Here is a 27,782-nt window from a genome sequence, read left to right as displayed (position 1 = left end):
TGGGGTTCGCAGGTTCAGATCCCAGGTGCGGACCTAGCGCCGCTCATCAAACCTCACTGTGGTGGCATCCCACATACAGTGGAGGAAGATTGGCACAGATATTAGCTCAGTGACAATCTTCCTCAAGCAAAAAGAGGAGGTTTGGCAATAGATGTTAGCTCAGGGCCAATCTCCCTCACACACACGCACACACACAAATAAAATGGAATAGGCTACTTTGCGAAGTAAACATAAATGTTCAAATGGAGGCTAGCTGGATTAACTACTTTTCGGAAATTTAGCAGAGAATTCCTGTATTAGGTGGGAAGTTGAACCAGATGATGTTTAAACTCCTTTCTATCTTTTTTACAAGATTTTACAATTATGCTTTATTCAAGGTCACAGTTAACGGCAGAATACAAACTGGAATCTAGGTAACTTGACTGCAAACCTAGTCTTTCCAAACACAGGGTTATAAACCCTTCAAATGTCTCCAGGCAGTGAATGTAAGAGCAAGGTTACCTGGATCAGGGAAGCAACAGTGAGGTGATGGGGAAGTGGAGAACTCAGGGCCTGTCAACAGAGGGCAGTAGCTACTCAGCTCTAGCTGATTGCGGCCATAGGGGAATACGCCCAGGATTGCTGTATTTTCAGATTCTTTGAGAGAATCCTAAAATTTGTACTTTTATGTAAAAGTAATTGGAAATTAATTACAAATAAACTATGGATAACATGATAGGTGCCAAGCAAAGACAGGTCTTTGGGCTGCGTATGACCCATGCCAGTTTGTGACCGTGAGACTTTCCTCAAAAACTCCATTTCCAAACTTTTGATTTTTAAAAATCCTTCTCTAGATTCTTCAAATTTATCAACATCCCTTTTGAAATACAAAAATCTAAACTTTATGCTTTACATTAATTAGTCTGCCATGTATATAACAGTACTTTGCTCTGGCTTTTAGAGATTATATTCCTGTTCTATGGAGGCAGCATTAAGTTGGCTTCCATGAGATCAACACCACATTGCAGTCTCATTGTTCACCTATGGTCCACAGTAACCGCCACATATTCTAGAAATGATATTTGTGCATAATCAATCTCTATACGTGTGTATATGAATATGACCCACAAATATTCTACAGCACTTATAAGAAAAGAGCACTTTTCTTTGAAGAGTCATTTTTTCCCCTGAATTATCTTATTCTCATCCTTCAGGCATTATTAACCACTCTGTACCAGCTTGATCATCAAGAAAGTAAGCCTTTCTTAAATGGAATAGGCAGGGCCGGCCTGGTGGCATAGTGGTTAAGCTGGCGTGCTCCAGCTTCGGCAGCCTGGGGTTCGCAGGTTCAGATCTCAGGTGCGGACCTAGCACCACTCATCAAACCTCAGCCTCTCAGAGTTAACCTTGCCAGTCAGAGGGAGCAGGAGCAGCAGCAGAAGCATGTTTGTGCACATTAAACTTCAAGTGTGTCCTTGAACCCAGGGTGCACTTTCTCCTCTCAGGGCCTGGCCTGGTGGTGTAGTGGTTAGGTTTGTGCGCTCTGCTTCAGCAGCCTGGGATTCGTGGGTTCGGATCCCAGGCGTGGACCCACACACCACTCATCAAGCTGTGCTGTGGAGGCATCCCACACATAAAATGGAGGAAGGCTGACACAGATGTTAGCTCAGCAACAATCTTCCTCAAGTAAAAAAAGGAAGATTGGCAACAGATGTTAGCTCAGGGCCAATATTCCTCAACAACAACAACAACAAAAGCACGCTTGACCATTTCTAGACTTTAATCCTGTTGACTCATTTGGGAGCATTTGGTGACTTTGTAAAAATCCTTCATCCTTAATTTGTTCTCATACTGTGACATTTAGGAGAACATTCTAGACTCAATAACACTAAACACAGCCACCAAATATATTTTATAACATGCATACATTTAAATGATAAATCTCAGATATCATCAATGAGCCATCATTTCAACATTCAAACAAGTTAGTTCCTTTAAGGCAGATAACTGATCCCTTTCTTGAGTTCAAGGAGGAAGAATTGGCTGACTTCTTAAAAAGTTATAGAATTATAGAATTAATCCAACTTTGAGGGCACAATCAACTTGAAAGTGTAGAAAATGTTATGATTCAGCTGTAGGTAGCTAAGATGTTCAGAACCTTTTAAGGTGATGAAGGTGGTTTGCCTGGGGATAAAAACCAGTTCTTTTGTTTTCAAGCTCACGATAGCGTAAGATGTCAACAATTTCTAGTTTACAGCAACAGTAAGAGAGAATGCAGCCAGGGGACCATTAAGAAGGAGCAATCTACTATACCAGGTCATAACATTCTGACAGTGTCCTATAATTCAGTTAGATGTAAAAATAAGATGACACGGGGTGTTCTCTGAACTCAAAGTAATTCGAACTTGATTCACACTGTACTGTGAGCCAGTTGTTCATTCTCAGATACAAACTTAGCAAAAGAAGTGACTATTCAATATAAAAATGACACAAAAAATAACTTATTAAAAAAAATTGTGAGCTGTGAGGACAGGAACATGGATTAAAAGTCACACTGAAGGGGAAAACCTGGTGAACAAAATGATGTCTACATATCAGAATTTCACTACAAATAAGAAAATATTAAGGACATGAAGAACTTACTACTATAATCCTCATAAAGTGTATCTGATGGCTGTGAATTCTAAAAGCACTGAGTCAGTGTGACAGAGTATGATAGCAGCATAATGCAGGAAAAAAGCATGGAGTCTGCAGTCAAAATACTGAAGTGTGAACTCTGGTTATCCTACTTACTATTACTAGCTTTGTGTCCTCAAGCAATTCACATAACCTCTCTGAGCTTTAGTTTCCTCAACTGTGAATTAAGGACAATGCCACACAAGACTCCCATAAGGATAAAATGAGCTAATATATAAAAATGTATTTTGTAGAATAGAAAAAAATGATAAAAATATTTGATCTTTAACTATTGGTTTAATCATCTTTGTTCACAATTTTCAGACTTCTTTTGCATTGACATTTGTCTTTCTTTTTTAACCCAGAAAATTCTGCCTACATTTTTTTGGAGAATTAGAGATTTCTTTGCATAAGGAGATGAATACCTTGTTTTATTAGCCAACAAATATTTAAAAAAATACCTCCAAAGCTCCCAGGACTTAAATAACATTAAAGTCTTGGTACAAAGTAAGGACTAGACTTGGTCTCTACCTTCATAATCCATTATAGGGGAACTCTTCTTTAAAACAAAACTTTACCCAGAAGCCTAAGCTAAAAATAGGTAAAAGTTGAAGTGGGAAAGGAAACTTCCAGGAGCCTCTGTGGGGATTCCCAGAGTACTCTGAAAACCACCAAGCTGGTAGGTGGGCCTCCGCCAACGTTTGTGTGTACCTGGGGCAAGAGTACAGATGGAGACCTCCAGAACCCCTTCTTTTCCCACCCCTGGCTCCATCCCACATCACAAAGGGCCTCACATACACGAGTACAGATACTTCAGTTCCCATGTCCAGGCTCAATCCATTCCCCTACCTTCCCTTCACTTGCCCCTTGGCCACCCTTCAGGCCTAAGGGCAGACAAACCAGCAGCAAGATCTGCCCTGGGGTTGGATCCTGGAAGTGAGCTGGGCTATTTGGACTGGTCTCTGTAGAAGCTAATTGCATTCCTGGTGGAAGATATGATTTAAAAGTACAAAGTGGATGTAAATTTTATATTTTGGGAAGGAGAAAAGAAAAGATGGAGATATGACTATCTTACACCTCAGCTCCTTCTTCTTTCTACTCTGGTCATAAACAAATACCTTCTACCACAGTTTTAAGAGATTCTCTATATTTCTTTCAACCCACTGTTTTAAAAAGTACGTTAAAATAAGAAATTGCAGTTCTAAAAAAATAAAGAGCTGTTTGAAAAAGATAAGTAACAGCTACATGAAACAAAATCAGTCCACTGCCAAGATATTTGTCAAGAGCAATAAGTCACTTCAACGTGGGCATTGTGGTCTCATAATGTATAACCTTCATTTAAGAGTACATCCAATTTATCTTTAGAACAAAGTCTGTAGCATCTACCGCTCAAGAATGTCTATCTGATATATGTGTTACAGCATATTTGTTTAGGCCTGCCACATTCAAACAATTCTCTACACAACAAATAAGTATATTGACTGGATGTGTCAAGAAAGTCATGAAGCATTCAAATAACCTTGTTAAGATCCAGTTTTCCTAATCTAGTTTCTTTCCTTGTCTTCTTTTCATAAATTTTTAAAATACATTGTTTCTTTGAGGCATTATTATTTCTATTCTAAATCTTTATTCTTTGTTTATATCAAATACTTAGTAAGTGATATCTCAAGTAATGTGTTAGGAGTTGGAAATAAAACATATCAACATTTTTACTCTCAAGGAGCCTACGGTCTTACGAGTGGAGCTAATTATAGTGAGCGATAATTTCTCTCACAGATGCAGACCAAGTACAGGAGCACAGAAGAAGGGTCTGAAGGGAGGCTGTGGGCGAATGAAAAGGAGGGGAGCTGGGCAGAGTCTTCCCAAAAGACGTGATGCTTTAATACAGAAAGCACAGGGAAAAGGGTTGTGTGTGTATGTGTGTGTGTGCACACATGTATGCAAATACATGTGCGTGTGTTTCAGGCTGGGGGAATATTTATCTACAAGGGAATGATCATTTTTCAATATTTTATAATATTTACTGAATGTGTACTATATATCAAACATTATGGAAGAGACCACTAGGAATATTAAAGAAAGAGAAAACATGATTCCTGCAATCAAAGAACTCATAATCCAACTGGAGAGACAACACGAGGTGGACAAAAAAGTAAATACAATTAATATAATAACACTAATTGAACTATTGGAGAATATTCTATGTATATATTGGCGTTTTCTTGACAACTGAGGTTCCCTTTCTTTAATTTCATCCTCCTTAGTTAGGAATTTTTCTACCATGCTTTCTAGAACTCAGAGTAGACAATCTCTGACTATATTTGCCTTCCAAATGACCCATTAAAAAAACTACACCTTTGTTCCCTTTTGCCATCAGAGAGGAGTTGTTTTATTATTTATTTTGATGTGTACATGAACTTATAGAAAATATGTGAGTTTCAAAACAAAGGGCAGAAACTGTAGAAACATGCTGGAAAATGACCTTCTGTTGGACTGCCTTGTTTATTTGTTCTTTTCTAAAAAGCCTCAATGTTTTCACTGAAAAATTACCAATCAGAGATTGTTTGTTATTGGAAAACAGATTTGAATCTTGACGTTGCAGCAACTATGTGACTAGATTATGTGGAAATTCATTTCACAGCATTATCATAAGGAAAAAGAGAGACCAAATATGTAGACATATCTTGACAATTATTTGAAAAATAGCAAGTGCTCAGCCAACAGAATTATATCTAAATTTGCATCCCTCCTTTAGAACAGCAACCTCATAGCTGGAAATTCTAAACAGCTGTTACTGATTAATCACAGGAACGAATGTGTTTAACCTGATTGTTTCTGTCCTAACTCCTACTTGAGACAGGTAGCACCGAAGGACCGGTAGGTGAATACAGGGTTTAGAATTACAAATCTGACACTACAGAATTACTTGTAGACATTTTATAATTTTGAGAATCTCATCTTCCTAATACCCCCTCCACCCCTGACTCACAATTTCTGGAGTTGAGGCTTATTTTTAAAAACATCTATAGTTGATTCTGGTGATCCAGGTTTTGGAACTTCTGGGATATACAAAGTGAGCTACCAACTTCACAAAATGAGAAACACTGGATAACACAGTTTGGTCATAGAGATGGGGCTTTGAGAGTCAATCATAAAAGTTGAGAATTGATTCATTGATAAAAAAAAAAACCACTAGAGGTTTTGATCATAGAATCGTTTAGGTACTGAAGTGGCATTTAGATAATGATGTTTAAGGAAGATTAATTTGTCTTAAATAGGTAGGATCAAAAAAGTCACATTAATAAGTTGCCACAATAATATACGTATAGAAGAATGATAGTTTGGACCAGAGACGTGGCAATGGAAATGGAATATACACTATAGAGCTTTTCATACCTTACAAGGCTGACGACTGTAAATCTCAAGAGTTCTTTTCCCACAGACAGATGGTAGTTGAGTCTGAGTGGCAATAATGTTATTAAATGATGAGTGAAATGCCAAAGTCTTGTACTAATGAAGTAATTATTGTTATTATGGATAAACAATAATACAATGCATAAAAGAACAGCCAAGCTTTTGAAAACTAAGCAGAAATTAAAAGTAGGAACAGAATGGGACAGAGGGAAACCTTTCCTGGTAACACACTAGCTTAAGGGTTTTATTCCACAAGGTTTTTTATTGTTATTTTTCATTAAGAAAATATTGCTATATATAAAAAAGTAGAGACTCATTACTGATATTGAACCATTGTTAACATTTTACCATCTTTTCTTTCTTTCTTACTTTTTTGTTGAAGTAGGTTAAAGAAATTACAGACATGATGACATGTTGTCCCTAAATATATCAGTGTGCACCTCAAAACAAGGAAAATTCCTACACAACCACAATACCATTATCACACTTAAAAGAGTTAACAGTAACTCCTTAATGTTAACGGAATAAGATCCTCTTAATTTTTACAGTTACATGCAAGTCAAGACAACATGGGCTTGGGTTATATTCTTCCCTCAAAGCAATTCTATACATTCTTTATGAATTATTAATGGTAAAGTTAGCTCTCAAGATTAACCAACTTTGCAAATCCTTTGGATCTTACTGGAAATGTGATAGAAACTCCTCTGTCCTTTAAAAAAATGTATCATTAGAGAATGTTCATTTGATAACAAACAGAAGTCACTTGGAGTTTCATACATAAGACTTCCAAGAGTTTTGAGACTATCACTTCTTTCCAAGTGTCATGGGTATGGATTGAACATCAGCAAGAACCATGGCATGCTCAAGACTTTGCCCTTAACAGAACCAAGACCTCTGGCCACTGTCAGATAATCTGTCACTATAAGCTACTTGTATCCAAGCCAGATATTTATTGCTATTGATCTGCCTGGTCCTAGCAAAAGACTTTTGTTCTCCCAGACCGGGACTTTGACCTCAATTAAGTTATGAATTTCAATCCGATAGACTGCTCCACTTACCCTACTGCTCTCCCTGACTGGATTAATTAGAATTAGCTAGGCCGAGAGTCACCCCAAGCTCCTCATGGATCTTGTTATTTTAATAATAAATAAAGGAATAGCAGCAATGTACAAGAAGTATTTTGAAAGATTGCTCATCTAGGAACATCATTCAGAACCTGCCAATATCAATTTCTCTGACTTTGATTACCTCATTTACTTTTTATTTCTTTTCCTTCCTTGGAATTTCCCCTTTTATTTCAGCTTTCTAAACATGCTCTTTGCATAGAGAAATCAAAGAACTTGCCATTTTAGCTCTTTGCTACTATTTTAGGGTTTCATTACAGAGTAACTCATTGAAGCAATCATTTGCAAAAGTCTAACTTAAAACATTCAGTAATCTCAGAGCATCAAGGAAAAACCCTAGCATCATGCAGCAAAGATACTAGTCTTTAGCTAAATGCACTCTCCCTATAGCTGGTTAATGCATTAAAAGCAGACAAATCAGAATGCCACTGAGAAGCAATAGCCAACCTTGCAAAGAATACAAATATGCAAATATATTTATTTTTAACCCATAACCCATTGGGACAGATTACATATTGGCCAATGAGAATTCTAAATCATGCTGATGTCAACAACAGTCAGTGGGATTGGGATTTGCCAAACATACTGTTCTAGCTTTATGACTTACCCTCTAAATATAAAAAGTTATTTTAAAATGTAAAGCATATTATATAAGAATGTTCATGTCCCGCGATATAGTATTTGGTATTTGATACTGAAATTGTAATATTTCTAGAAAGCATAAAGAGAATCTTAAAAACTATATACATTATCAATTGATGTTTCTGACGTGGTAATGACCCTTTTACTTCTTTGATTATTGAAACTTTGTGTTTTGATTGGCTCTAGGGAACATAAAGAAAAGATTTAATTAGAATGTCTAAGTATAGTAGTAAATTCAATATGAAAAGTAATGCAAAATTAAAGCACAAACTCTGCTTTCAAAGAGCCAAGAATTCCACGTATATTTGGAAGGCACATTCTGAGCATAAAAGGATACGCCATAACATTATAAATCAGTGATTTACCAAGCCTTTACAAATGGAAGTGTTCTTATCAAATAATCTTGTAGGAAAGAAATAGGTACACATGAAAATGATTCCTGTAATAAAAAATAAAACAATTATGTATTTTTAAAGTACAGCTATTGGATTTCATCTCCATTCCCCCACGTCCTCCTCACTCCCACACACACACTCAGTTGGGTTCTGCAGATTATGTACAACTTCATTCATTTCAGAGAAGCGTTTTAGATCCTCCCACGGAGAGGTTCTGAGCTCACTACTGGTAAACCTTTCTTCCTCAGCACCCAAAACCTATAAATAATCTAGGAAGAAAGTAAAACTGGTATGAGGGCTGGACTCTTTACAATGTGTGAGAGAACCGAGGTTTAAAGAAATAATTTGAAGGCAAAGGCTTTTTTCATAATGATCTACTCAGCAGGAAAAGAAGATCAAATGGCAAAATGTATTGTGTTTCGGCAAAGAGCGTCTGTTTTCACACCTGACTTTCATTAAGCTGCATATTCTTAAGTGGAATTAAAACAATTCTCCAGCAAATCATACAGGTGATTTAACACATTAGCCCAGACTTTTCAAATGACCCCTTAATTAGGGTCACAAGGACAATGTATGAGGGAAAACAGGAAAACTTAACATATTTACGCCTTCACTTACAGTTGAAATATTTGAAACGTAGACAATGACATAACATCATATGAATGATATGGGAACTACATTGAAGTTTAAAACATTAAACATCTCAAACATTATTTGAAAAACTTATAAATAGTAAACAGTTTATAGCAACAAAGAAGATTAAATATTTAAGAATAAATTTAACAAGAAACGTGCAAAACCTATATAAGGAAAAATTTTAAATACTCTAAAAAGACACAAAAGTAGACTTGATCAAATGGAAAGACATCTCCTATACTTAAATAGGATGACTCAACATCATGAATATGTCAGTTTTCCCTAATTTATAAATTCAATGCAATCCCAATAAAAACACCAAGCTATTTCATAAAGTTACACAAATTGATATTAAAATTCATATAAAACAAACACACAAGAATAGCCAACAAAACATTTAAAAAGAAAAACTATGAGGGAGAAATAGCTGTTACAGACATTAATACCTACGATGAAGCCTCTTTATTAAACAATGTGGTACTGGTACATGAATGGAGACCAGCTGAAAAGACCACAAAGTCCAGAATTAGACCCAAATACATATGGAAATTTAGCAGATGATAAAGGTGGCATCTCAAATTACTAGGGGATGCACTTCTAAATACATGATGCTGGGACAACTGGAAGCCATTTGGAAAAGGACAAAATAGGTCCGTAGCTCACACCATATATTTAGGGATCTAAAGGTAAAATGAAACCATATAAGTACTAGAAGAAAACACAGGTGAATTCCTCTTTAACCTTGGTATAAGGAAAAGCTTTTAACCATGACATAAAATCCAGAGGCAATAAAAAAAAAGACTGAGACATTTGACTACATAAACATAAAAAATTTTTCTATGACAAAAGATACTATAAACAAAGTCAAAAGACAACCGAAAAACTGGGGAAAATAGCTGCAACATATACCACAGAAAAAGGGCTAATACCCTAACATACAAAGAATTCCTGAAAACTGAAGTATAATAGGCCAAAAACATGATAGAAAAATGTGAACAGACAATGCACACACAAAAAAGAACATAAAAAATGGCCCTGAAACATATGAAAAATGTAACAACTCACATACTAAACTAAACTAAAACAACATTGAGATACCATTTCTTTACCCAATTGGCAAAAATTTGAAAATATGAGAGCACACCTTATTGACAAGGCTGTAAGGAAAAGGCACTCTCATATATTGTTAGTGGGAATGCAATTCGGTACAACCCCTCTGGAGGGAAATTTGGCAATATCTAAACCAGCTACATAGGCACTTACATTTTGACAGTAATTCCACTTTAAGGAATCTGTCCTGAAGGCACAGGTCCAACAATATGAAATACATATGCACGAAGTTATTAGTTGCAGCATTGTTTGTAACTGAAAATACTAGAAATGACCTAAACGCCCATACTTAGGAAAGTGGTTGAATAAACTACAGCACATCCATGCAAGGGAGTACTATGCAGCTATAAAAAAGGGAGGAAGATCTCTATGAAACAATATGGAGTAGCTTCTAGGATATATTATTAAATGAAAGAAATAACAATGCAAAAGAGTATCCATAGTATGCCATCTTTCATGAAAATTAGAAGAGGATATGTGAAAATGTACATGTATCTGCTCATTAGTGCAAAAGACATATGGGAAGGATAAGCCAGAAACAAAAGAGACTGGCTACCTATAAGTGGTGGGTAAGAAAGTAGTGGAAAGAAGAGGCGGAAGTGGGTTTGGAGTAGCAGGGATGAGAAGGAAGTGACAATTTTGTGTATATCTTTTTATATAGCTCTAACTCTTAGAACTACAGTAATATTTCACATAACCCCAAAATCAACAAAAATTAAAACCAACCAATATATGAGGAAAAACCTAAAATGGTATACAAACACTGGCAAATGAATCTGACCAGAATAACATGATCATACTGAAGTGGGCAGGGAAGAAAAGGACTAACCTAAGTAACTTTGGAAAACATATCTTGACTGGATACTGTAAGGCTAATAGCAAAACGAACTGTGCATAAATGTTTTAATCTAGTTAGTAAATGTGTTTCACATAGGTACGGGTTACTAATTCTGAAACTACTTTACGTGTACACTAGAGTTGAACAGAATAAATTATGAGAACTGAGTTTTTCATTGTTGGGGAAAAAACTACAATAAGAAAAGGTTAAACTAAACCCTGTTGTGTTGGGCTGCTATTGAAAGTTATCAGGATAAACACGTGGTATTCAACACACATACAGACAGATACAGAAATATAATGTAGGTACAGGCATGGATTCACATACATACATATATTTCCTAGCTCTATCTGCTGAGAGAACCAAGAAGCAATGCCATTCCAATAGAAACGAGCATACCCAGTGCCCAGATCTTGGTTTCTAAACACCATTCTTCAATAAAAGGAACCAAACATCCTTGGAGAAATGGTTGATTCCAGGGCTGGGGTAGGGAAAATATAAGATGAGCCTGGAGAGGGGGAAAAGGGTCACTTCCTCCTTACAGAAGAATTCCAATAATAAATGCATAAGAAAAGAGGAAAATAGAAAATCACCATTAAGAAAACACTGTAATAATAACTATTGCGGACAAGATCGACTGATGGATGCTAAAATCAGTGGCACATGTTTGAGGAAAAACAGGCTTTGCATAATCTCAAAGTATTTCCCCCAGGATATTTATTAACTACAAAGGAAACACAGTAACTTTACAGCAGAGAAACCAGACACTACGTTAACAAAGTGATCAAAGTCAACATCACAGTAATAAGACTTACAACATTATGAACCCCTGAATACATGTACTGAGACAGGCATATCACTTCTGTGATATTCTTGCCAAAAATGCATAACTTAGTTCCAATCAAGAGAAAACACTGGACAAATCTAAACTAAGGGAGATTGTACAAAATAGCTGATCCACCCCAGTCTCTTCAAAAGTGTCAAGATCATGAGACATAAAAAACCTGAAGAACTGTGATAGATTGGAGGAGGCTAAGAAGAAATAATGACTAAATCCAAATTGGGTATGCTCTGAAAACATTTTCAACCACAGTAGGAAAACTGTTGAAATTCAAATAAAGTCTGTAGTTTAAATAACAGTACTATCCAAAGTTAATTTCCTGGTTTTGACAATTGAATTATGGATATGGAAGAAGCTAATATCAGAGAAATCTGGGTGAGGAGTATACAGGAGCTCTGTGCTGTTTTTGCAACTCTTAAGCTATAGAGTCTAAAATTATTTCCAAATAAAGAGTTAAAAAAAAATCTAGCATAAACTGCTCATGTTGGTGTTAGGAAAGGCAGTCTCATTTGAGCAGTCTATACCCCCACCCAGCTATATAAGAATGGGCCTTGGGCCTGGAACACTTCCTTACCAAAAGACGAAGAGCCACACAGCCTACGACGGGCTTAACACCCGTGTGGGAATATCTTTCCTCGTTTCAGGTTCAATAAGTACTCTTTGATCTCTGCTTAAGGCGTGTATGTCATACGGTACCTAGTCAACCTATTACCATATCCGTTTTCCTCTGGTAGGGGACGGGGTTCCCTCCAGGAGAGGCGTGTGCAGAGGCAAACTGCTCTGCATCTGAGACCTGCGGCCATGGGGGACCAACACCCAAGACAGAAGCTGATTTTGCTCTATGTTTTAAATGGCAATTAAAGCCAATACAGCAATGAACGTAACTCAACTGAAGCCACAATATTAGTAACTAATTAGACTAACTTCACTCAAACACAGGCAATGACAACTATATTATTTGGTTAACAGTGATTTTAAGATACATTTCAACTTTAAAAATGTTAAAATGGAAAAAATTCATCTTAGAATTGATTTAATGTGACAATTAGATTAACATTATTCCAACAAGAATGCGATGGCCTCAAGGTTCTCTGCCACCATAATAATTCTAAGACTCAAATTTTAGCTCTTATGATTTATAACTTTTCTAGATACATGTCAACTATATATATATTTCTAAATGGGTTTACAAATGTATAAAAGAATCTAAGAATCTGAAAAAGTAAATAATTTAAATATTTTTGATAAATTTACAAAAAAGATATGCACTTACGTCATTTATTCATATATTCTACATTTTCTTAAACATCTAACCTTTTCACTCTAATTTAAATATTTACTTTAATAATGCATGTCTGGGAACAGTGTCTCAATATACAACAAAGAAAAGGCAGTAAAGAGAGCAGGCAAGCCTTTTCTATCTCCTAATGAGGATCTTTTTAAAGGCAGACAAAAAAAGAGAAGATCAACACATGTCTCCAAAAATTAGAAAATGAGATACTCAGTGATATTTATGTATCTGAACACTAAAAAGAAGGGAAGAAAGGCAAATCTAAACTAAAAACTACTTCCTTTTGGGAGAAAAGTTGTAGAAAAACTGGAAGAATACCATAAGTGACTGCACGGCCTTGTTGAAAACAAAATCTCTTTGAAGTCTTATTTTATCTAAGTAATTTGTGTGCATTTTATATCCTATTCCATAATTACATATCTATGTTTGTTTACGTATCAAATGATTTTCGGAGCTACTTCTAAGTTAAATTATTTGTATTCCCCCAATCTTCAAGGAAAATGGATACTCTGGAAAGATGCACCACCTTTATCTCATCGTTTCTCATATATTCTCGCATATACCAAATGCCCCACTGCTGCCAGGGATGTAAAGCCCTCAGTTTGATAAGCTATAAAGAACAAAACAATAAAAAACTTTTTGAAAAATATTGAATGACATGGGAAAACGGTCACTGCATAATAATAAGTGAAAAAGAAGTACAAAAACCATATATATGGCTGGTCTCGTTCCAGGTAGGATGGAAGAAGATATAACAGAGTGACTTTCCCAGTGCAACAATTAACAAAAATTGGGTAAACTGAAAAAAAAACTGTATTTATAAAGACATTTAAGAGTCATGGAAGTAAAAAGGACTGAGTCACTAAACCAGAGAGCTGTTCAGAGGAGAGCAGGCTCACTCCTGCTGCTTTCTCATCTGGGGGCATTTGCTGATTTGACACACAGGCTGAGGACTGAGAGTGAGTCAAGTGAAACGATGACACTGAGGAAAATAAAATCAGCAAAACTTTTGGAGGTTGTGTGGGGTTGGCTCAATAATTCAATAACTTCAGAGGTCCCAAACACAACGTGCTGTTCTCCCACATGGTTTATTTTCTGAATTCAGGGGCTGTGTGGAAAGCCAGAGTTTCTGAAAAAGCACACAGGACTCTTCTGTCGTCTTGCAGTATTTGAGAGACAAAGTCCTGCTTGAGGAAGCGGGCCTGCCTCAAACAACAAATCTCAGCCTGAACACATTTACCAAAATTTGGAAGCAGCGTGAGGCAGGAAGCTGGAAAACAAAGCTCAAAGCAGAAAAAGTAAGACTGAATCTTCACCAGTCTTTCAAGAAAGGGAAGCAGAGACCCACAGTGTCACAAGCAAAAGACCTAAAGCTTCTCCCCCAAGACATGCAGAAAAGCAGAAGTGAACTAGGTCTGGGTAAAGCTCTAACCCTCCCCAACCTAGCTCAACCCTCAGCAGCCTGAGGCGACCAGCCACTCAACCCACGGATCTCACAGAGGATAAACGCTGCTCTCTCGGGGAAAACAACACTGACTTCCGTCTCTACAGTCCTTTATACATAAGGTGCAAATACCATAAAAAATTATGAGACACAGCTCTTCCTCTTCCTTTCTTAAACAGTTCAGGTTTAAAGCCACAAGGTAAGGCTGAGTGAGGTAAGTGTGTTTGTGGGAGTGGGAGGGTAAAGAACAGGGAAGTTACAGTGGTCCAGAGCAAGGTATTAGAGCCTAACTGGGATGAGGAGAGCGTCCACCTGGAGTGGCAGCAGCCTCGTGTGAGGTGTCAGGGCTCAAGCAGGATGAGGAGGATGTCCACATAGAAAGATTGCGCAGTACAAAATGTTAGAGATCAAGTGGAGTGAAGAAGACATTCTCACAAAACGCTGGCAAGGTATTGAATGTTGAAGGCTAAGCTGAGTGAGGAAGGCACTCAGATGGGAAAGCAACCTGGCTCAGGGTGTCAGAGACCAAGAGGAGTGAGGAGGGCATCCTCCAGAGAAGCAGTCTGAGCAAACTGTCAGAGCTTCATATGACGAGGGCATCCACACAGGAGATGGAGTAGCAGCAGCAATGAGAGATTGATTACACACTGGGAGATTGATCAAATAAGTAAATACGATAAGGTAATGGAAGCTGGGTTTCTCACTGCCAGAGAAGAAAGTTACAAATACAAAAAGAGAAAACTGAATGAATGCTGTGGCATTGAACTGAAGTAGACAATTGGTGTGAACTTATGGTATATACACACACAAAGATGTAAGTGTGTGTGTGTGTGTGTATGTGAGAGGATCTGGGAAGAGTGAACAACAGCAATGAACACACTTAGTGTTCAGATCTTGGTTTCTAAATATCATTCTCCACTAAACTGAACCAGCGCTCTCTGGAGAAACTGCTATTTCTAGGGCTGGGAAAGGGAAAAGTTCAAGATGAACCTGGAACTTGTTATGCCAGAAAGTATGGAACTTGTAAAAGAATTATGGGTACATGTCAAAAGGACACAGAAGCCAGCCTGAAGTGGCTCCCATTGGCCAAATCTGGAATAATAAGAGCGCAAAATTAAATAATGACAATAATGCACTGAGTAACATAAGGAATCATAAATCCAACCTGATGCAAATAAAACCATGAAGAAATTGAAATTTTATGAGGACAGGATATTTACGTAGCCTCCAAGTATCTCCCCACAAAACAGTAATGAACTAAAAAGGGACAAAAGTAATTTTACTGTGTAATTTTACAGACACCTTAACCAAGGGATCAAAATAAACAACATCAGTAATGGAGTCAATTGAAAGTAGGTGCCATCAGATAGGCACAATGAGAATACAGTATCACTTCTATGAAATCCCTGCTAAAGATACACAACATAAACATAAGAGGAAACATCACACAAACTCAAATTGAGAAACCTTCTATAAAATAATTGATCTCTAATCTTCCAAGGTATCAAAATCATAAAAATCGAGGAGAAACTGTGTAACTGTTGCCAACTGAAGGAGATCTTTAGTTTCTTCTTTTAAGCTCTTTTAGACATGATAACTAAATGCAACGTGTGATTCCAAACTGAACCCTTTTGTTATAAAAGACATCCAGGGCAAATTGGCAAAACCTGAATGATGTATAAAGATTAGACAGTAGTAATATATCAGTGACAATATCCTGATTGCAATGGTTGAACTGTGGTTATATAGTAGAATGTCCTTATTTGTATAGGGGTGATGGGGCATAATATTGAGAAAACACTCTTCTAGTTCAAGGTTTAAGATTCAACATACTCTTATTGTTTGTATAAATTTGAGATTGCTTCAAAATAAAAAAATGACTTTTAATTGAGACATGCGAATAAGCAGGAAATTGTGATCCATAAACAAAAGAAAAAACAGTCAAAAGAAGCAGCTTCAAAAATGATTCAGCTATTTGAATTAAGAAACAAGAACTTTAAAATGATCATGACAAATATGTGAAAGAAAAATGAGGAAAAGACGGAAATTTTCAACAGAGAAAGGCAATAGGTGAAATTAACCGATCGTCATTCTAGAACTGAAAAATCCCAAGGTCTGTAATTAAGAACTCAACGTGGAGTCTTAATAGCAGAAGATAAGATTAGCAAAGACAAAGACACGTCAACAAAATTGATCCAAACTGAAGCACAGAGAGAAAAACTAAACAGCAAAAACAACCCAGATGAACAAATAAAAACAAAACAAACAAAAACAATAAAACAGAGTACATGACCTGTAGAATTCCTGTCAAATGGTCTAACATACCAGAACTGTAATTCCAGATGAGAGAAGAGAATGGAGTAGAAGTAATATCTGAAGAAATCATCACAAAAAATTTTGTACAGTCAACGAAAGCTATGTCAAAATGTTCAGCAGACCCCAAGTAGAGTTAAAAAACAAAATAAAACAAAATACAGCCCCAACTGGAAAAACGAAATATATAGGGAAAATCTTAAGCGCAGTCAGAGCAAAAAAGGCATTATCTTAGAGGAATAAAAATAAGAATTAAAGGCAACTTCTCAAAAGAAAATATGAGAACTAGAAGACAATGAAATGACAACGCTAAAGTACAGAAAGAATAAACTGGCCAACATACAATTCTCTATCAAACAAAATTATCTTTCTAAACTATGAGTGAAATAGATATGTTCAGAGAATTATAGCTGAGATTATTCACCACTAGAAGCCAATACTATAAGAAATATTAAAGTAAGTTCTTTAGGCAAAGGAAAAATGCTACCAGATGGAATCAGGAAAGTGCAAGAAGGAATGAAAGAGCATCAGAAAGAGTAAATGTGCGAATAAAGACAAAAGACTATTGACTGTTTAATGTCAAAACCATATCCTCTGAGGTATGGAGCAAATACAGAAGTAAAAATATATCACAATTATAGCAACACAAGCAGGAAAAAAACAGAATTATACAATTTTAACATTTTTATGCTGTTCAGGATACAGCAAAAGTATTAATTAATTAGTTGATCTAGCCAAAGGAAAGCTGATGTGGCTCCATAACATTGAACAAAGCACACTTTAAGGCAAGAAGGATTAATAGATTAAAAATGGCCATTTCTCAATGATAAAAGGGCCAGTGCAACAAGAAGATAAAATAATCTTAAATTTGTATCTAACAATATAGTTTCAAGATCCATAAAAATGAACACAATCAACAGGAAAAACAGATAAATCATAATTGGAGATTTTAACACAATTCTCTCAGTAAGAAACACAAAAAAAACAGTAAGAATACAGAACACTTGACTAACACTATTAACCAACCTCATCTAAATTATATTTGTAGAAGACTACACCAAATAACTGCAAAACACACAGTCTTTTCAGGCAAACGCAACATTCCCCCAAATACACCATACAGAGGGCCAAAAAGCAAGTGCTAATTTCGAAATATTGAAACTCTCCAGCGTATGTTCTCTCAACATAATAGAATCAAACTAGAAATGAATATAGAAAGATAACTAGAAAATCCCCAAATGTTGGGCAATTAAACACATATCTGGACAACAGATGATTTAAAGAAAGAAATCAGGGGCCGGCTCCGTGGCTGAGTGGTTAAGTTCGCGTGCTCCGCTGCGGGGGCCCAGGGTTCGGATCCTGGGCGTGGACATGGCACCGCTCGTCAGGCCATGTTGAGGCAGCGTCCCACATCCCACAACTAGAAGGATCTGCAACTAAGATATACAACTGTGTACAGGGGGGATTTGGGGAGATAAAGCAGAAAAAGAAAAAAAAAAAAATTGGCAACAGTTGTTAGCCCAGGTGCCAATCTTTAAAACAAAAAAGAAATCACAGTGGAAATTTAAAAATATTTGACTAGAGGATAATAAAAATATATAAAAATTTGCTAAATGTATTTAAAGTAGTGCATAAAGACATTTCATGTTCATGGATCAGAAGACTTAATATTTTAAGATGGCACCACTCCCCAAATTGATCTGTAGATTAACACAGTACCTATCAAAATCTCACTTGCTTTTTTTGGAGAAATGGACAAGCTGATTCTAAAATTAATATGGAAATTTAAGGGACTCAGAATAAACAAAGCAAGCTTGAAAAAAAGAAGAAAGTTGGAGAAACCACATTTCTCAGTTTCAAAACTTACTACAAAGCTACGGTAAGCAAGACTGTGTAGCACTGGCATAAGGGCTAACATGTCAGTCAACGGGACAGTACTGAGGATCGACAAAGAAACCTCACATTTATGGCCGACACATTTTTGACAAGGGTGTTACAACAATGCAATGGAGGAATGAATAGTATTTTCAACAAATGATGCTGAAACAACTGTACATCCACATGTAAAAGAATGAAGCTGGACACCTACCTCACATCACAATTAATTCAAACTGAATCAAGGACCTACAGGTAAGAGATAACACTATAAAACTCTTAGAAGAAAAAGGCTTAATCACTATGATCTCTGATTAGACAACAGTTACTTAGAAACGACACCAAAAACACAAATGATGAAATTAAAAATATAAATTGAGCTTCATCAAAATTAAAAATTTTTTGTTTCCAAGGACAGTACCAAGCAAGTGAAAAGACAAGACAATCCACTGAATGGAAGAACATATTTGTAAATCATATATCTGATACGGGGCTTGTATTTAGAATATATAATAATGCTCACAACTCAGTAATAAAGAGACAAATGATCCAATTTTAAAAATGGGCACAGGCATTGTTAATAATAACAATCTCTTCGAGATGTTTGAGGGACAGAGACCCCTATAGAATTAGATGAAACCATGAAATTACCCTAGTCCCTGTTCTTTATGAGGGTCTTTCCTAATGGTGGCTGGGAAATTAAGAGAAAAATGCTAAAAACAAAATAAAAGATGTGATTCAGGCAGTCACCTCATACATGCCCCTACTAATACCATTACCTAAGCAAAGCCCCCAACCTACTCCCTTGACTCACCCCCTTTCGGCTTCTGTTGTGACATATTTTCCCTCTGAAGTCACCAGTGTTGATCTTTTCAAAGCTGATTTACCCAGGTGAGTATCTCAGAACGATGAGAGGATGGTAGCATGAGTCATAAATGATGATTTGCCTCACAAAAGGGCTTGCCCTGAGTCCATTACATCCCTCAATAGATTTTGCTTCTAAAGAGCCTTACTGTGCTTTCCATGGTCTTTTTTTCACCCAATTAAAAAAAATGGGCACAGGATCTGAACAGACATTTCCCCAAAAAAGACAAAATCAAGGCCATATGAAAAGATGCTACATCATTAATCATCAGGGAAATGAAAATCAAAATGACTAAGAGATACCACAATGAGATACAGTAGGATGGCTATAACCAAAAAGATGGATAATAACAAGTGTTGACAAGGATGTGGAGAAACTGGAGCTCTCATACATTGCTGGTGGAAACGTAAAAAGGGGCAGCCTCTTTGAAAAACCATAAGCAGTTCCTCAAAAGTTTAAACACAGAGTTACCATATGACCCAGCAATTCTACTCCCAAGTATATACCCAAGAGAAATGAAAATATATGTTACATGTCCGTGTTCAAGAATGTTCACAGGTGCTTTATTCACAGTAGCCAAAAACTGAAGGAAAAAAGAAAACTAAAAATTAAATGTCCATCAGCAGGAGAATGGATAAACTGTGGTATACGTACACAGTGAAATGTTACATAGCAATTAAAAGAAAGGAACAAACGACATATGTAACAACATGGATGACTCTCACAAATGTCACATTGAGGAATAATAAGCCTGATCTAAAAGAATATATATTATATGATTCCAAATATTTGAAATTCAAGAAGAGGTAGAACAAATCAAAGGTGATAGAAGTCAAAATAACAGTTACTTCAGAGTGGGAGTGGGAGGACTGATACTGACAGGAAGCAGGTTAAGGAAACAAACCTTCTAGTGGTTCTGGAAATATTCGAACTTGATAGGTGGTATTTGCACAGGAATGTGTGTGTGTGTGTGTGTGTATTTACTCTCTCTCTCTCTCAAACGCATTAAGTTGTATCCTTAAGATTTTTGTACTATACATACCTCACTGAATGTATTTTATATCCCAGTTATTTTAATTAATGAAGGAAAACTACTCTATGTACAATACTGTACCAACTATTTTTAAAAATGTTATGTACACGTAATTAGAGAAAATAAAGATGAGAACAAAATGTACTCAGATTTTACAGTAGAGAAGTTAAGGATTTGGGCTTTGAAGTCAGAATGACATGTTCAAATCTAGACTTTGTCACTTAAATGCAGATAATAATAAACCTACATTATAGGATTGATATGATGACTGAAAGAGACAACACACATAAAATGCTTGGTACATAGTAAATACTAAAAAACTTTTATATCCTACCTCTCCACACACACCTAATAGAATTACAGATGCTTTTAATTACTCCTTTATACTTTTCTCACCTTTTTCCTGCGATGATGGAGACCTCTGAGTTAAAATCTACAGAGTGGAATTCATCCTATGACAGTGCAGCCATGGGACAGCTCTGACCAGGCCGGCGACATAACAAGCAGCAATGTGGGGAAGACTCTGCCGGCAGCAGCGTGCTTGGTGGCCTTGGGCAGGAGGGGCAGACTTGGCCTGGCCGGCAGCAGGACAGCCTTGAGGTAGAGGGGTTATTGTTGTCATTTTAAGCCTCCCAACACCCTGGAGAAATCTACAATTGTCATTATTCCCATTCTTTTTTTTTGAGGAAGACTGCCCTGAGCTAACGTCTGCCACGAATCCTCCTCGTTTTGCTGAGGAAGACTGGCCCTGAGCTAACAGCCGTGCCCATCTTCCTCTATTTTATATGTGGGACGCCTGCCACAGCACGGCTTGACAAGTGGTGCCATGTCCGTACCCGGGATCTGAACCTGCGAACCCCAGGCTGCCGAAATGGAATGTGCAAATTTAACTGCCGCACCACCAGGCTGGCCCCCTTTTTTAAAAAAAAATATTTTCTATTTATTTCATAAAACTGTATATGTATATAGAATTTCTTTTTCTTTCAGATTCATTTATTTATTATTTCATTCCACAAGCACTGTTTTGTTATTGAGGTATAACTGACATATTAGTTTCAGGTGTACAACATAATGATTCTATATTTGCATATATTGCGAAATGATCACCACACTAAGTCTAGCCAGCATCTCATGTTTTCCCATGTTTCTGAAATCTTTTACAACACAGATATTCACCAAGGTATTCACTGAGCGGGCATGTTGCTCCATGCCATTATATAAACCACAGGTTTACGTAATTCATAAATCACCAAGTCCTGAAACATCAGTACCGCTCAAAGACAACATTCTCCTTTTGAACTGCTTAACATTCAGTACAGGGCGCAGACACCTAACACCACAGATGCTCCTACTCCCCCCTCACCCTGTTTATTTCCTTAATGTTACTTTACAAATAAATCTGAGAAAATCTAGCAATAAATCTTCAGCATTCAAATACTTTTAAATGTGCTTTTGGGGATACTTTTAATCTTTCTCCAGGGCTTGAAAGATCAAAAGGGTCTGTGGGGTGTCTGTGTGTGTATTTAACCCATATTCTAATTTCAAATGTGGTTAAGAATCTAACTCCCAGAGTTGAACTAAAAATCAATACCAAGCAGTGCAAGAGACAAAACTGTGTCCACAATACAGCCAGATAACAAATGAAATCTACAAAGGATCTTCCTTAGAAACAAAATAAAAAGTTCCAATTCCATCAGAGTCACAGAAGGTAGAAACTGCATTGCAACAGAAGTATACATGAGATATACTGAAGGGTAAAAATGACAGGAAAACACAGAGTGGACTTTGACATATCTCTAATTACTACTTTGTTTCAGGCTAATGGTAAAAATTAGTCTTCAGATAGCTGATAACATCAGCTTGTCTCTGCTGGGTTAGTACCAAGATCTGTGGCCAAGCAAATACTTCTAACAAAATTGATTTTCTTTTTGGCAACCAATAGGCCAGTCAATAATAATGTTGTTTAAGGAAGATTGAGTCATGAGGGAGAGGAACCTTTCCTTCCATTTATTATGTTTGTATTGTCTATATTTGAAAACAGTTTTCAATAACGAAATCAAAGAAGAAATTACAAGGGGATAGCTATTCTGAGAGCTAATCTCCAGAAGCCCTCTGACTTGGAAGCATGCTAGCAACCCAACCCAACAAAGCCAAAAGCCTTCCCTTAAGCTGGATCATCCAGATTGGGATCGCCAATACCAAAGGACAATCGAGGCGAGGGGCAGTATTGTGGTCATGTGAGCACAAAAAGGGCAAGAAAAACACTGGCCAGGCATACAGTCCCAAGTGATCCATCCCAAAATCCTACACAGAACTTTGACTTTGCATTAAAGCTGGTATTCAGCCAAGAGTGTTCTATAAAGCCACATAAGGCAGTTTCTGGATTGTCTTACATTACCGAAACAAATAGAATACAAGAAACCCATAGGCAAAAAGCTCAGGCTATGCCTAACTTGGGGACATTTCCCTCCAAAATACCCCCTAACAATCCAAACCAAATGAAAGGTACAAGTCACCAATAGTTTGTTGTTTCTGTTTTTGTTTTTTAACTTAGTGATGGTGGTGGTGGTGATTGGGGGAAGCAAGGGTTGGAAAGATGATTTCAAAGTTCACACAGAAAAATAAACAGCAAAAGTAACAGGAAAAATTCTGAGTAAACAGTGAAGGAACCTATCCTACCAGATATTAAAACATATTTTGAAGCAACAGTATTTAAAACAGCATAGTACAAGTACATGAACAGAAAAATAGAGCAATGGACTAGAACAGCAATAGAAGTACACAGGGGAAGTGAGAATATGAAAAAGAAGACACTTCAAATAAGTAGAGACAAGATTATTCAACAAACATTACTGAACAACTGGTTAATCATGCAGACAAAAATAAAGTTGGCAGATCCAGACAAAAATAAAATACCTATTACATACATGTGTCACAAATTAATTCTAGACAGATCAAATAAACCATGAAATGAAGAAAGTACTAGAAGAAAACAAGGGAAAAGTTTTAATAATTATATCACAAAGAAAGTGCTAATTTTCCTTAATATATAAAAAGTTCCTATAAATTAAGAAGAAAAATACCATCAATCCAATGGGAAATTGGGCAAAAGATATGAACATATGGTTCACAGAAAATAACATATAAACGGTTCTTAGTTACATGAAAGGATGCTCAATATCACTCTTAACAAGAGAAATGCAAATTAAAAATATGTTATACCATTTCTCATTCATCAAACAGGCAGGGAACAAAAAGTGCTATAACAAACTATTTTGGTAAGGGTGGAAAAATAGGAATTCTCTCATACATTGCTGGAGGAAGTATAAATTGGTACAGTCCATTTATATGGTATTAGTTAGATAAATTATGATACATCTCTATAAAGGAATATTATGCAGCCATTAAAAAAGATAAGGCAGCAGTATCTGTACTGATACAGAACAATCTCCAAGATAAAGAAAGCAAGTTATAGAATACCATGTGTAGTTTGCATCATATTGCTATTGGATAGGCTTGCATAAACATAATATATCCTGAAAGGACATACATAAAACTGGTAATAGGTACTGCCTCTGGAAAAGAAAATTGAGTGGCTGAGAAACAAGGATGGGAGAAAGAGTTTTAAAATATTAGTCTTTTGCATTTTTGGAGGTTTTTTCTCCTTTATATATAAACTAACTACTCAAAAAAAAAAATCAGTGAAATACACAAATTTCAAGGCAAGCTTGTGGCCTAAGGCTATGATTTGACCTATGACTCAAAGCTAGGGAACTGGCCCAAGAAGAATGCAGACATGTCTAACAGGGAAGGAAGTATTTCTTCTGATAAAACAACAAGAATACACAAAAGGTTCTGGTAAATGCTTAGGTCCTTTCTGGTTCTCATGTTCTATTTTTCTAATTTTTTGTCAACTTCTTTACAAGTTAATATTACTTTATTCAATAATTACTGAGCACCTACTATATTCAGTTATGTTAGACACTGGTGATACAACCAAACTCTGGTACCTCTATATGGTAGTGCTGAGGATACAGGCATGTACATAGCCAATTAGAACACAAGGTGATCACACTGCAACGATTCTTTGATGGGCTTAAGAACAGACAACTATAAAAGATAGTGGGGGTGCCCACCTGGTTAGAGTGAAGGACGGCTTCTGGCAGAAACAATGTGTAAGCTGAGGCCTAGGAGGGCGAATGAAGGAGAAAGAAAATAGTATACACAAAGGCTAAGAAGTGAGCAGCATGTCCAGTTCTTCAGAACTAGTGGAGCTTAGCGTACCAGGGGTGGGGCATACACAGGAGAGTGCTAAGAAGTAAGAGGAGAGGCCAGCAAGGCCCAAATTGTGAAGGGCTTTAGCGGGCAAACTAAATTCAGATTTTATCTTAGAAAAATAAAAGTAAACAAGACAAGATTTGCAAATTAGCATTACAGAAAGACTCTCCAGATGAAAAGTGAAAAATAAATTGAAGGATGTCAAGATTAGAAGCAGAGATATACTTCAGAGCTGCTGAAATAATTTAAGAAGCTTGAACCAGTGAACTGGCAATGCTGAAATAGAGAAGCGGACAGATTTAAGATATACTTTGGAGACAGAACCTATAAGACTTGAATGGGTGTGAAAGGGAGAGAAGAATCAAAGATGACTCCAGGAAAACTGGTTAGATAATGGTGCCAAATACAGTGGGAGTAGTTCTTGAGAGATGGTAGGTTCAGTGTTAGATACTGTGAGTCAAATGTCTGAGGCATATCCAAGAAGAGATAAACATTTCTGGTACTACTGGCTGAGATCTGGGTTGGTGATAAAGATTTATTCTATTTTCTCTGTGAAATAGGAGATAATCTGAGAATAAGAAAGACCATTAGATGTGCGAGGCAAAACTAAAGATGGATACCAGGACTTATGATAATATCAGGGTTGTGTGATTTTTTTTTTCTAGCATTGCCCAGAGCCCAGGTGTAGATGTATAGAAGGCAGGCAACTGGATTAATCAGAATTAGAGTTTTGCCAAGTGGCCACAACAGCTGAAAAACAGGGAATGGGAATGAGGATGAGCATAATAGCATGAGAGCGGATGAAATGAGCTGAAATGGGAGAAGGTAGATCTGTCAAGGCACTAGGGATTTCCATAAGGTCAAATAAGAAATTTAGAATGAAATGAATTGGAGAGTGTAGTTACAAGTGAAAAATTAACTCTAAGTGAGTCAAAGATCTAAACATAACATAAGAGTTAAGATTACAAAACTCTTAAAGAAAAGCTTTATAACATTGAAAAAGAGGGGAAAACCTTCATAACATTGAATTTAGCAATGATTTCTTGGATATGACACCAAAAGCACGGCAACAAAAGAAAAAAAGATAAGCTGGACTTCATCAAAATTTAAAACTGTTGTGCATCAAAGGATACTTCAACAGAGTGAAAGACAATGCACAGAATGGGAGAAAATATTTGCAAATCATATTTCTGATAAGGGACTGATATCCAGAATATATAAAGAATTCCTACAACTTAACAACAGAAAAACAAACAACCCAGCTGAAAAATGGGGAAGGGACATAAATGGAAATTTCACAAAGAAGATACACAAATGGCCAACAATCACATGAAAAGATGTTTAACATCACTAATCATTAGGGAAATGCAAATCAAAACCACAATGAGATACGACTTCATACCCATTAGGATGGCCATTATCAGAAACACAGAAAATAACAAGTGTTGGTAAGGATGTGGAGAAATTGTAACACTTGTGCATTGCTGATGGGAACATAAAATGGTGCACTCACTGTGGAAATTAGTACAGTGATTCCTCAACATATGAAACAATTACCACATGATCCAGCAATTCCACTTCTGGGAATATACTCAAAAGAAGTGAAGGCAAAGACGCAAACAGACATTTGTTAGCCATGTTCATAGCAGTATTAATCACAATAGCCAAAAGGTGAAAGCAACCTAAGTGTCCACAGACGGATATTTGCATAAGCAAATGTATATGTGGTATACATATACCATGCAATATTATTTAGTTTTAAAAAGCAAGGAAATTCTGACACATGCGACAACATGGATGAACCTTGAAAACATTAAGCTAAGTAAAATAAGCCAATCACAAGAGAACAAACACTGTACAATGCTACCTATATGAGGTATCTAGAGAAGTCAAATTCATGCGGATAGAAAGTAGAATGGTGGTTGCCAGGGGCTGGGGAAATGGAAGAATGGGAAGTTAGTGTTTAATGAGTACAATTTCATTTGGGGATGATGAAAAAGTTCTGGAGATGAATGGTGGTGATGGTTGAACAATGTAAATGTACTTAATGACACAGAACTGTACATCTAAAACTTACCATTTTAACTATTTTTATGTTATATATATTTTGCTACAAAGAAAACATAGGGGTAAATCTTAATGACCTTGGATTTGGCAACGGTTTCTTAGGTATGACACCAAAAGCACAATCAATATAAGAAAAAACAGATAGACTAGACTTCACCAAAATTAAAAACTTTCATGCATCAAAGGACACTATCAAGAAGGTGAAAAAATAATCCACAGAAAGGGAGAAGATATTTGTAAATCATATATCTGACAATGGTCTAGTATCCAGAATACATAAAGAACTCTTACATCTTAACAACAAAAAGATAAATAACTCAATTTAAAAACGGGCGAAAGACCAGCGCAGACATTTCTCCAAAGAAGACTGCCAAGAAGTACATGAAAAGATATCAACATCCTTAGTTATTAGGGATATGCAAATAAAAATCATACCATGATAAGATATCACTTCGTGCCCATTAGGATGGCTATTAAAAAGGAAAATAAGTATTGGTGAAGAAGTGGAGAAATTCCCTCATGTATTGCCGGTGGGAATGTAATATGGTGTAATTCATTTGGAAAACAGTTGGAGGTTCTTAAAAAAGTCAAACATCAAATTACCACGTAACTCAGAAATTCTACTCCTAGGTACAGAACCAAAAGAACTGAAAACAAGTGTTTAAGCAAAAACATGTACACGGATTGTTCATAGCAATTATTCACAATTGCCAGAAGGTGGAAATAACCCAAGTGCCCATCAACTGATGAACTGATAAACAAAATGTCATATATCCACACAATGGAATATTATTTACTCACAGACACAAAGGCCACATATTTTATGATTCTATTTATATGAAATATCCAGAATAGGCAAATCCATCAAAACAGACAGCAGACTGGTTGTTACCAAGGTCTGGGGTGAGGGGGAAATAGGGAGTGACTGCTTAATGGGTACAAGCTTTCCTTTTGGGGTGAT

The 27,782-nt window shown here is 36.5% G+C and overlaps 1 protein-coding gene across 3 annotated transcripts in view; it reads right to left on the bottom strand.

The window, feature by feature from the left end:
• ACBD6 (acyl-CoA binding domain containing 6) overlaps positions 1–27,782 on the bottom strand; it is a 180,969-nt gene that overhangs the window by 69,514 nt on the left and 83,673 nt on the right. The window lies entirely within an intron of this gene.

This window comes from Equus asinus, chromosome 25, assembly GCF_041296235.1.
Source record: "Equus asinus isolate D_3611 breed Donkey chromosome 25, EquAss-T2T_v2, whole genome shotgun sequence".
NCBI lineage: Eukaryota > Metazoa > Chordata > Mammalia > Perissodactyla > Equidae > Equus > Equus asinus.
The sequence above is the reverse complement of the archived record's forward strand: the minus strand, read 5'-3'. Positions and strand labels throughout refer to the sequence as shown.